Raw genomic sequence first — 11,131 nt, 5'->3', positions numbered from 1 at the left:
TATTATTATTATTATTATTATTATTACTACTACTACTACTACTACTACTACTACTACTACTACTATTATTATTATTATTATTAAAATTGACAAGGTGGCAGAATCATTGGCATGCTGGGCAAAATGTTTTGTGACATATTGCCCATCTTTACATTCTGAGTTCAAATTCTGCCAGGGTTGACTTTACTTTTCATCTCTTGGGGTCGATGAAAATAAGTACCAGTTGAACACTGGGGCTGATGTAATCAACTTAAATCCCCTCTAAAATTGCTGGCCTTGAGCCAAAAATTTGAAATCATTACTATTATTAAAAGTAAATGATTTATCCTCTCAAGAAGAGAAGGAATTCTTCTTCTTCTTCTTCTTCTTCTTCTTCTTCTTCTTCTTCTTCTTCTTCTTCTTCTTCTTCTTCTTCTTCTTCTTCTTCTTCTTCTTCTTCTTCTTCTTCTTCTTCTTCTTCTTCTTCTTCTTCTTCTTCTTCTTCTTCTTCTTCTTCTTCTTCTTATTGAGTGAGTGAGAGAGCAGTGCATGCCATCAAAGTGACACTGAGGTAAAATATACGAAGTCCAATATACCCATTATGATAAGGGTGCACTAGGCACATGCATCACAACCATATGTGCATAACATGGTGATCTCATATTAAGATAAACAGTGCATAACTTTGCAGGTGGGGCCCAGTTAGAATTTTCTTCAGGTCGATTAGCCCATCCTACTCAAAAGGTCCCTGAACAAGGGTTGTTTAAGGATGTTAAATGAAACACCCATGTTTCCAGAGTTGAATTATCCAAACCCCAAAGAATTCCTCTCGACACATGGCTATGATGCTCCCCCACTACTTCTGCTCTTGATCAGAGATGCACATATTGTCAGCCACTAAGGGACATGCTCAACTGGTTAAGGTCAAGCAACTGACAAGTAAATCTGTGGTATTAAGCAGAATATTTACTGTAGCCTATCTTTTATACCAAGGCAAAACAATGGACATGATAACACTTCCAATCAGTTAAGATGAGAAGCTATGAGAGCCACTGTCTGGTACTGCATTAGGGCATTTATTATTGAATGGAGGGGTGAGCATGCTGTGGTTGCTGATACGCAGACAAACACTCAGGCTACGGCATCTCCAGTGTTTCCTGGATGGTGATCAAATGTGGTCACCGTTTGTCAGAGTTGCACTTCCGCAGCTCACCTCTTTGAGCTGCAATCCTGGATTAAGCATAGACCAAGGAAGGGCACTTGGCACCTTGAGTGCTGTCAAGCACTCACAGCCCTCTAGCGTTCTATAGAAGGTTAGTGGAGGAAAAGTGTGACGACATTCTCGGGGAAACTCTAGGCATCGACGAGGATCAACTTACTGGTCTGTTTCAGATGAATTTTCAGGCCGGGGCTTATGGATAACTTCCAGAAATCCCTGACCTGGCAGTGCTACTGAGGGGCACTGCCTGTTTGAGATAAACCTTATAAGCATGGAAGGCTTTGGTTGGCCTGTGGCTGTAGCAGAAGACACTTGCTCAAGATGCCATGCTGTGGGATTGAACTCAAAGCTATGTGGTTGTGAAGCTCACTTCTTACTACATAGCCACACACATGTCTAATTAGTAATAATTGAATATAGAATGGTTAATTCTCCTCCAGCCTTTCTTTAGCTGTAGTTAGGAGCTCCTTATTTTTCTGTCGGAATATTAAGAGAAGGTATTTCAAGTGATAGCAGTCAGCAGTCTTGAATGGCCAATTTTCTAGTTGATTTACAGCGTTTCACTTGGCAACCAGATGAAGCAGCCATCAAAGGCTATAAATAAAAAGGTTGTTCTTGAGAAATCCACAAATGTCATAGAACTTCATTTGACATTCTTTGTGACAGTGTGTGTGTCTGATGGTTGCAGAGCATAGTCTCATTTTATGTGGGAAACTAATGAGGTGGAGGTGTGACAAAGTACCAAGTGAGAAAACATAAGAAATCCGAATAAAATAATAATTTCCAACATAGAAAAAGGAACACAGCCACAGGTGAGGAAGGTGGGGTATAACTTTTTATCCTTTGCTTTTTACCTTTCACTTGTTTTAGTCATTGGACTGTGGCCATGCTGGAGCACTAGTTTGCAGTGTTTAGTCAAATTAATCGACCACCAGTGCTTACTTTTTATCAGTTTCTTGTGTTATCAGGGATGTAACCAAACCAACACCAGTTATCAATCTGTATCATGGGGAAAAATTCCTAGGCGTAGGAGTGGCTGTGTGGTAAGTAGCTTGCTTACCAACCACATGGTTCCGGGTTCAGTCCCACTGCGTGGCACCTTGGGCAAGTGTCTTCTACTATAGCCTCGGGCCGACCAAAGCCTTGTGAGTGGATTTGGTAGATGGAAACTGAAAGAAGCCCGTCGTATATATGTATATATATTTATATGTGTGTGTGTCTGTGTTTGTCCCCCCAACATCGCTTGACAGCCAATGCTGGTGTGTTTACATCCCCGTAACTTAGCAGTTCGGCAAAAGAGACCAATAGAATAAGTACTAGGCTTCCAAAGAATAAGTCCTGGGGTCGATTTGCTCGACTAAAGGCGGTGCTCCAGCATGGCCACAGTCAAATGACTGAAACAAATAAAAGAGTAAAAGAGTAAACACACACACACATACTCGCACACACACGCACACACACACACACACACACACACTCACAAAAAGACACACGCAAAGACATGCACGCACTCACTCATACACAAAAATACACATACACACACACGAATACATGCACACATACACATGCACACATATGCATGATGCACTTCCTTACAGTTTCCATCAACCAAATTCACTCACAGGGTATTGGTCAGCTGGAGGGGCTATAGCAGAAGACATTTGTCCAAGGTGTTGTGCAGTGGGACTGAACCTGAAGCTATGAGTCTGCAAAGTGATCTCCTTAACCACACAGCTAAGCCTGTGCCTACAGCTCGTTAAACTGATGCAGTTAAATTGATTTAATAGTGGGAGAATACATTTTTAATTAAATTACTCAAAGAAATTATACTAATTTATTGATTACTGATGTTAATTATTTGATTACACGTTTATTAATTACTGACACTAAATTTATTAATTGATGCTGGTAAATTATTTAATTAGTGTTGTATACACTTATTAAATACCAACAGCAAACTATTAATTATTGATCTTTTATCATTATCATCATTTCTTACTTGTTTCTGTCACTGGAGTGTGGCCATACTGGGGCACTGCCTCAGAGAGTTTATAGTCAAATGAATTAATTCTAGTACTTATTCTGTCAGTCTTTTATACTGACAGAATAAGTACTGGGGATGTAGACAAACTCACAGATACACACACACACACACACACACACATGTATATACATGTAATGGGTTTCTTTCAGTTTCCATCTACCAAATCCACTCACAAGGCTTTGGTCAGCCTAGGGCTGTAGTAGAAGACAATTGCCCAAGGTATCATGCTACAGGACTGAACCTAGATCCATGTGGTTGGGAAGCAAGCTTCTCAGCACACAACCATAGCCTGCATGCACACACGCACACACATACATATGCACAACACACACATGCACGCATACACACACATGCACTCATGTACACACGTGTGCACACAGACATGCACTCACAGACACATGTACGCATACACACACACACAGGCACACACACATGCACTCACGCACACACACATGCACACACACATACACGCACACATGATAGGCTTCCACACAGTTTCCTTCAGCCAAATTCAATCACAAGGCATTGGTTAGCCTGGGGCTATAGGGCAGCGAGCTGGCAGAATTGTTAGCACACTGAGTGAAATGCTTAGCTGTATTTCGTCTGTCTTTATGTTCTGCTCAAATTCCACCAAGGTTGACTTTGCCTTTCATTCTTTCGGGACTCAAATAAATAAGTACCAGTTATGCACTGGGGTCAATGTAGTCAACTTAATCTCTTTGTCTGTCCTTGTTTGTCCCTTCTATGTTTATCCGCCTGTGGGCAATAAAGAAATATATAGTAGAAGACACTTGGCTAAGGTGCTGCACATTGGAACAGAACCCAAAACCACATGGTTGCAAAGCAAGTTTCTTAACTGCTTAGTCACACCTGCATCCTTAGTTAGTTAAACTAAAGCAGATAAATTGATAGTTTGAGGAAAACTTCTTCCAAGAGATTACTTATGCAAATTTATTGATTACCGATGTTAATTATTTGATTGCTCGTGTATAAATTACTAATACTAAATTTAATAATTACTCTTATTTATTTAGTAAACCATTAGTAATTAATAGTAAACAATTAATTACCAACATTAATTATTTTTATCACTGATATTTAGTTTATTGATTATCGATATCAATTTTAATAATTATTGATGTTTATTTTACTAGTTATTGTTATTAATTTATTGATTATGAATAGTTATTTTATTGATTACTGGTATTAATATTAATGATTAAACGGGTCTGCAACCAAAAATTTGTTTCACATTTATTGGATGAAACTGATAATTTTTACCTGTGATATCAAAAGTTTCAAAGAAATTATCCTACCATGTACAGTTTCTTCACAAAATTGATCATTGCATATTACCATTATGCCTGAACTTGACTATTGTCTTTTATTGTTACTAATAATTACCATACTTAAATAGACTATAACAGTATAACTAATAGGTGTCAATTTTAAAAATATGCATCTGGCAATGCTTAGATCATTTCAGCTACAGAGAAGTGACTGTAGCACTATGACTTCAGTCATTCACAAGCAGTAAAGAGAGACAGACCCACTTTACAAGGTTACATTGCCGAGGTTAAAACGTATCTCTTTCTTTTTTTTTTTATTTAAATTATTTCCATACTCTTTACTTGTTTTACTCTTTTACTTGTTTCAGTCATTTGACTGCGGCCATGCTGGAGCACCACCTTTAGTCGAGCAAATCGACCCCAGGACTTATTCTTTGTAAGCCTAGTACTTATTCTATCAGTCTCTTTTGCCGAACCGCTAAGTCACGGAGAAGCAAACATGCCAGCATCAGTTGTCAAGTGATGTTGGGGGACACACACACAGACACACAAACACACACACACACACATATATATATATATATATATATATATATTTACACACATATACATATATACGAAGGCTTCTTTCAGTTTCCATCTACCAAATCCACTCACAAGGCTTTGGTCGACCCAAGGCTATAGTAGAAGACACTTGCCCAAAGTGCCACGCAGTGGGACTGAATCCGGAACCATGTAGTTGGTAAGCAAGCTACTTACCACACAGCCACTCCTGCGCCTAAGTTTGTCAAAATATCTTATTGTGCCTACTTTGGTGTGAAATTAGGAGAGCAAGATAAGAAGAGGGCTTCTTATCAGGCCTGCTTAATTTGTATTGAAGAACTAAGACAATGGACAAAATGTACAAAGTCATTTGATTTTAGGGGTCCAGTGATATGGAGGGAGCCAAAAAAATCAGTGCTGATTGCTACCTTTGTTAATGTAAAGTATAGGGGACATAATTCAAAGAATGGGAAAACATTATTTATCCAAACCGACCATTTGCATTGTGATTTGTTGCCCATGGACCAGATATTCCAGGCCCATCGGCCCATCACTACCAGGAAACATACACTTAAAACATACACTTAAACATACACTTAAACCATACACTTGAGATTTGAGTCTGAAGGCATAAATAGTAATGCTGATAAAGATTCAGTGATCATGAAGGAAACATTGCATGCTGCTTGGACAACAGTCAGACTACACAGAGTTTCCTTGTTCCTTGTGTGAATTGGACAGTAGAGCCAGGAACCGCCATTGGTCTAAAAAGAATGGCCAAGTAGGGATATGCTTATATATCCCTACTGGATTTCTTTCTGGGAAGTCTGGGCGATATGAATAAGGAGGAGGGGGAAAGGTTTCACCAAGACATAAAGAGGATAGAAAGATGTCAGGGAAGATGGAATGTCAGTATGATGGCTGATTACTGCTGGATGATCCATCAAGTGAAAGAGTTCCCATAAGTGAAAGAGTTCCAAGTGAAAAAGAAAAGATTTTGAGGTGCTGAATCGAAAAAATGAATAGAGCCCTCCTAAAAATCTGTTTTCTTACCTTTCAGTTGCACTCGTGCCATTTTATTTTTGCTAAATAAAGAGCCAAATCCATTTGTATCAGTTTTGTAGTGAGCCAGGAAAGCTGTTTGTGTTGCCGTGGCACAGTACAGTTGTGCTATCACATACTCCAGCAAATCAGGGCTGGACACATAGGAATACAAAAGGCAGTTCTCTGCCCAAGCAGAGAACTGCCCTGTTTTTAAGCAGTTGGTGAAAAAAATAGCACAGATCCAACAGTTCTTTCAATATGAAACAGCTTCTGGTTTTTGACCACCAACTTCGTTCCGCCAACTTGGAGTTATATTGGCTCTCAACTTGTCACCTGAACAATTTAGTTTATTTATGCTAACTTTGCTTCTGAAAGGTCTGGATGACATCAGCCACAACTCTGCTTCATAAAGAACTGTATATTTTCGTTTAAGCTAGCTTTGTTCCTATTAGCTTACAATGGCTTCCAACAGAATCATTTTGTGCAAAAGTAAGTTATAATACTTTACCTGACTCACATATACATACAAGCTACACACTTTTACTACTTGTCAGCATTCAATTCTATTTTAATAAAGTTACAATGTTTCATTTAAAAACTACCTTCTGGCATTCATTACACATGCTTCTCAAAAGCACATTTAATGGACTTTGTCACAAACACTTTCCTACTTTAAATTAGTGACCACTCTCACTAAAGTTTCATTTTGTCCTACCGTATGTGGACTTACCTACAAATGATGGTATATTTGATCATTAAATTGTGTCAAAACCTTAGGTAATGGGAAAGAGCTTTTTTGATATTCCAAACTAATACCTCAAAAATGTATAAAGTAACATACAATTATCAAAACAATTTTCAAAAGGTTTTGTTCTCTAGACCTGTGTTTATATTTTATTGATTATTGATAGTAAATTATTGGTTACGGATATTAACCTATTGATTATGGATGTGAACTTATTGGTTATTAATATTATTTTAATTGATTAAGGTAGCAAGCTGTCTAAATTCTTTGCAGCTGGGCAAAACGCTCAGCAGCATTCCATCCGTCTATATGGTCTGAGTTCGACTTTGCTTTTCATCTTTTCAGGAGTCTATAAAATTAGCACCAATTAAGCACTGGGGTTGATGTGATTGACCAGTCCCCTCTCCTGAAATTACTGGCCTGGCACCAAAATTTGAAGCCAATATTAATTTAATTGATTGAGATTTGAACGTCAGATATATATAGAATCATAACAACACAAAATGTTTGGATCAGTGCATTACCATTACAAGATTGAGACATTGCCGACCTCACGCACTTCTCATGAGGAACTCTGGAAGGAGCTTCATGAGACCACTGCTGAGACACTTCTGAAAACAGAAAAGCCTTTGGAAAATGGATTATAGCAGCGGCTCCATAACGCGTCTGACATCTGGTATGTACATATTAATCATTTGTGTATGTATGTGTGTGTGCATGTATATGTGTACCTGTGTATGTATGTGTGTATGCATATATATATATATCCATATTCTTTGTTAAGTCAACAATCTTTCCTTGATTGTCTAACTACTACGAACATACATCCTAACTAAAATTCTTTCCAATGTCCCACTGAAACATGGTGGCCAGCTCTAACTACCTTTTGGTACTGTGAAAATGAATCATCAACATAGGCATATCTTCAACAGGGTTGGTAATGTGTATCTATCTATCTATGTATGTTTGAGGCCTAGTAGTTAGGGTGTTCTATTCACAGTTCTCAGAGTGAGTGGTAAGTTGTATTCTTGAACAAAACAATTCATTTCATGTTACTCTGAAAGCACCTGTTCAGGTAACGTTAGCACGCCGGACGAAATGCTCAGCGGTATTTTGTCTGTCTTTACGTTCTGAGTTCAAACTCTGTCGAGGTCGACTTTGCCTTTCATTCTTTCGGGGTCGATTAAATAAGTACCAGTTACGCACTGGTGTCAATGTAATCGACTTAAACCCTTTGTCTGTCCTTGTTTGTCTCCTCTATGTTTAGTCCCCTGTGGGCAATAAAGAAATAAATGTTGATTTAATGGAGAGTGTGAGCTACTGCACAGCACAAACATTTGGTCACTATAAATAGGTCATCTGTGCAGGTTGTTCAGTAGGGAATTATGGAACCTTCACTTGTTGTCTACGACAGGGGAGTTCACCATGTTTAAGTTGCCTCTACAGATTTTCTATGGAAATTATTGCCAGCACAGATTTGTTAGGATGTTTCATATCTGAATATGTCTAATGTGAACAACAACAAGGCAATCGAAGATGGAAAAGTAGATAATGGATGTATATGCATATTTCAGGAATTTTTGTTGACAAACTTAACATTGTAAAATAGTTTAATAGCTTTTGATTTTACAGATTTCATAGTCATTTTGTCTCTTTTCACATTTTGCATTCAAATTTCACCAAGGCCTACTTTACCTCTCATCCTTTCGGGGTCAATAAAAAAAGTACCAGTTGAGCACTGGGGTTGATATAATCAACTTACCTCTCCCTGAAATTGCTGGCCTTGTGCCAAAAATTGAAACCGATATTAATGCACATCATCCAATCACTTTTCTTTGAGTCTGTATTTTTGATATCCACTTTAGTGCTTTATTGAATTTATTGACATTCCTTTTGAGTCTTTAGACAGAGCTTCATTATTATGAGTAAATATGATTGTAACAACTGCAGAATATTTTTAATATAATTTCCAATTCAAGGATCAGATTAAAGTTTTCAAACCAAAGTATAGTCATTCAAGGAATAAAAAACATTAAAGGAATAATTTCATAAAGCTATTCCAACAAAGCTAATGTGTTAGTGTTGCTAGTTTGGAAAAAGTTGTTTGTCTATGCTGTTTAAATCAAAAATTAAATAAAATATTTCACTGTTGTTTCATTTCTTACTCTGTTCCATTTCTTACATAAGCATTTTCTTTATCAGTGTGGCACAAAAACTCATGGAAGCAATTTAACTGAAAACAGTTTAGCATTCACTTAAAACAATGTAAGAATTATAAACTTAGCATAGCAGTTCATGATCACCAAAAAAAACCCTAAAGATAACAAAATAAAATGCCTACTATAATATTAATTATAACCTTTTATCTTTTGCCTTTTACTAGTTTCAATCGTGTTTGACTGTGGCCATACTGGAGCACCACTCTGAAGAATTCATTTTTGAATGAATCAACCCTAGAACTTATTTTTTTTAAAGCTTGGTACTTATTTTGTTGTCCCCTTTTGCCAAACTGCTAAGTTACGGGGACATAAACACTCCAACATTGCTTGTCAAGTGGTAGCGGGGGACAAACACAGACACAAAATCACACAGACACACACACAACACACACACACACACACACACACACACACACGATTAGCTTCTTTCAGTTTCCAGCTGCCAAGTCCACTCACAAAGCTTTGGTCAGTCTGAGGCTATAGTAGAAGAGACTTGCTCAAGGTGCCATGCAGTGGGACTGAACCGAGAACCATGTCGTTGGAAAGCAGAATTATGGGTCTTCACCATATATTGAATATAAAAAATAGCAATAGGCAGTAGTACTTGTACTAACGCCTGTTTTTTTTCTATTATAGGGGCTTATATTAGACAATTTTCTAAAGTCAATATATGGTGAAAGCTCATAATTCTATTTACAACAATTTCACTCACCACGACAGGCTTCTTTCAGTTTCTGTCTACCAAATCCACTCACAAGGCTTTGGTCGGCTATAGTAGAAGACACTTGCCCAAAGTGCCACGCAGTGGGACTGAACCCGGAACCATGTGGTTTGTAAGCAATATTAATATTTTAATATTAACATTGGAGTGGCAAGCTGGCAGAATCACTAGCACACCTTTCAGGGTCAATAAAATAAGTGCCTACTGAGCATTGGGGTCAATATAATTGACTCTAGCCCCTCTCCAAAACTGCCAGCCTTGTGCCAAAATTTGAAACTACTATTTTAATATTAAGGTGTTAAGTAGGATGGTGAGCTGGCAGAATTGTTCTGAGTTCAAATTCCACTGAAGTCAATTTTGCCTTTTATCCTTTCAGGGTTGATAAAATAAGTACCAGTTAAGCACTGGGGTTGGTGTAATCAACTTCACCCGTACCTCTAAATTTCTGGCCTTCTACCAAAATTTGAAACCAATATTAATATTTTAAAGTTATTAATCCTTCTATCTACCAATGGGTCCAATGGACCCATTTCAGTTTTTATAGTTGCTTTATAATGTAGCTAAGAAATAGTGGTAGTCTGAATAAAATTTAATTAAAAGAAAAATATTGGGTCCATTGGACCCAGTTGGTAATTAGTGGCATACATTTTCTCTGGTAGACCAGGGGTTAATGAGGATAAACCCTTACTCCATAGATTGGGATCGTTCTGCTGCTTATTCTAAATGTTAACTGTGAAAACTAAGAACATTCACTTGTCATGTTACTATGGAACATCAAGAGTTTTTATAATTATTAATCCTATTTATTACTGTTATGAGTAGGCCTATCACCAGATTTTGGTGCTAGGGAGTATGTTTGAAAATTTTCTGGGATAGCAGAAGATTAGAATTTCCATTAATTTTAAGGTGAACTTTTGGAATAAACACACTATTGTAATTTTTTCCTGACAATTTCTTTGGTTCAAAAACATCAGCATTTTATTATAATATTTTTGAATTATTGAATTTGAATTAAAACTTTATAAAGAACAAATAAGAAGAAAATTGCGGTTGACAAAAAGTAAAACTGAAAAAGAAAAGAGACATTTTCAAATTCAAACTAGAAGGAAAATATTTAAATTCAAATTAAATGCAATAAAATTTTATCATAAACAATATTTAAAAAAAGTTCTTTAAAGAGATACAAACAATTAAGAATTATTATTTATTTTGAAAAAAATGAAAGGAAAATTCTTCAGGAAAACAAAAATGTTCAATAAATTTTCTGATAGATTTGATCTCAACCAAAAAAAAAAACCCCAAAAACTTTGTTGTGAAAGGTGTTTTAT

General features: G+C 37.0%; 1 long non-coding RNA gene across 1 annotated transcript in view; it reads left to right on the top strand.

Moving 5' to 3' along the window:
* Positions 1-11,131, top strand: part of LOC128249750 (uncharacterized) — a 131,223-nt gene that overhangs the window by 399 nt on the left and 119,693 nt on the right. Inside the window, exon 2 of the long non-coding RNA XR_008265843.1 lies at positions 7,209-7,539. This is a non-coding gene — a long non-coding RNA (uncharacterized LOC128249750). The remainder of the gene's footprint in view (positions 1-7,208; positions 7,540-11,131) is intronic.

The sequence above is a fragment of the Octopus bimaculoides genome, chromosome 18 (genome assembly GCF_001194135.2).
Source record: "Octopus bimaculoides isolate UCB-OBI-ISO-001 chromosome 18, ASM119413v2, whole genome shotgun sequence".
NCBI classification, from domain to species: Eukaryota; Metazoa; Mollusca; class Cephalopoda; order Octopoda; family Octopodidae; genus Octopus; species Octopus bimaculoides.
The sequence above is the reverse complement of the archived record's forward strand: the minus strand, read 5'-3'. Positions and strand labels throughout refer to the sequence as shown.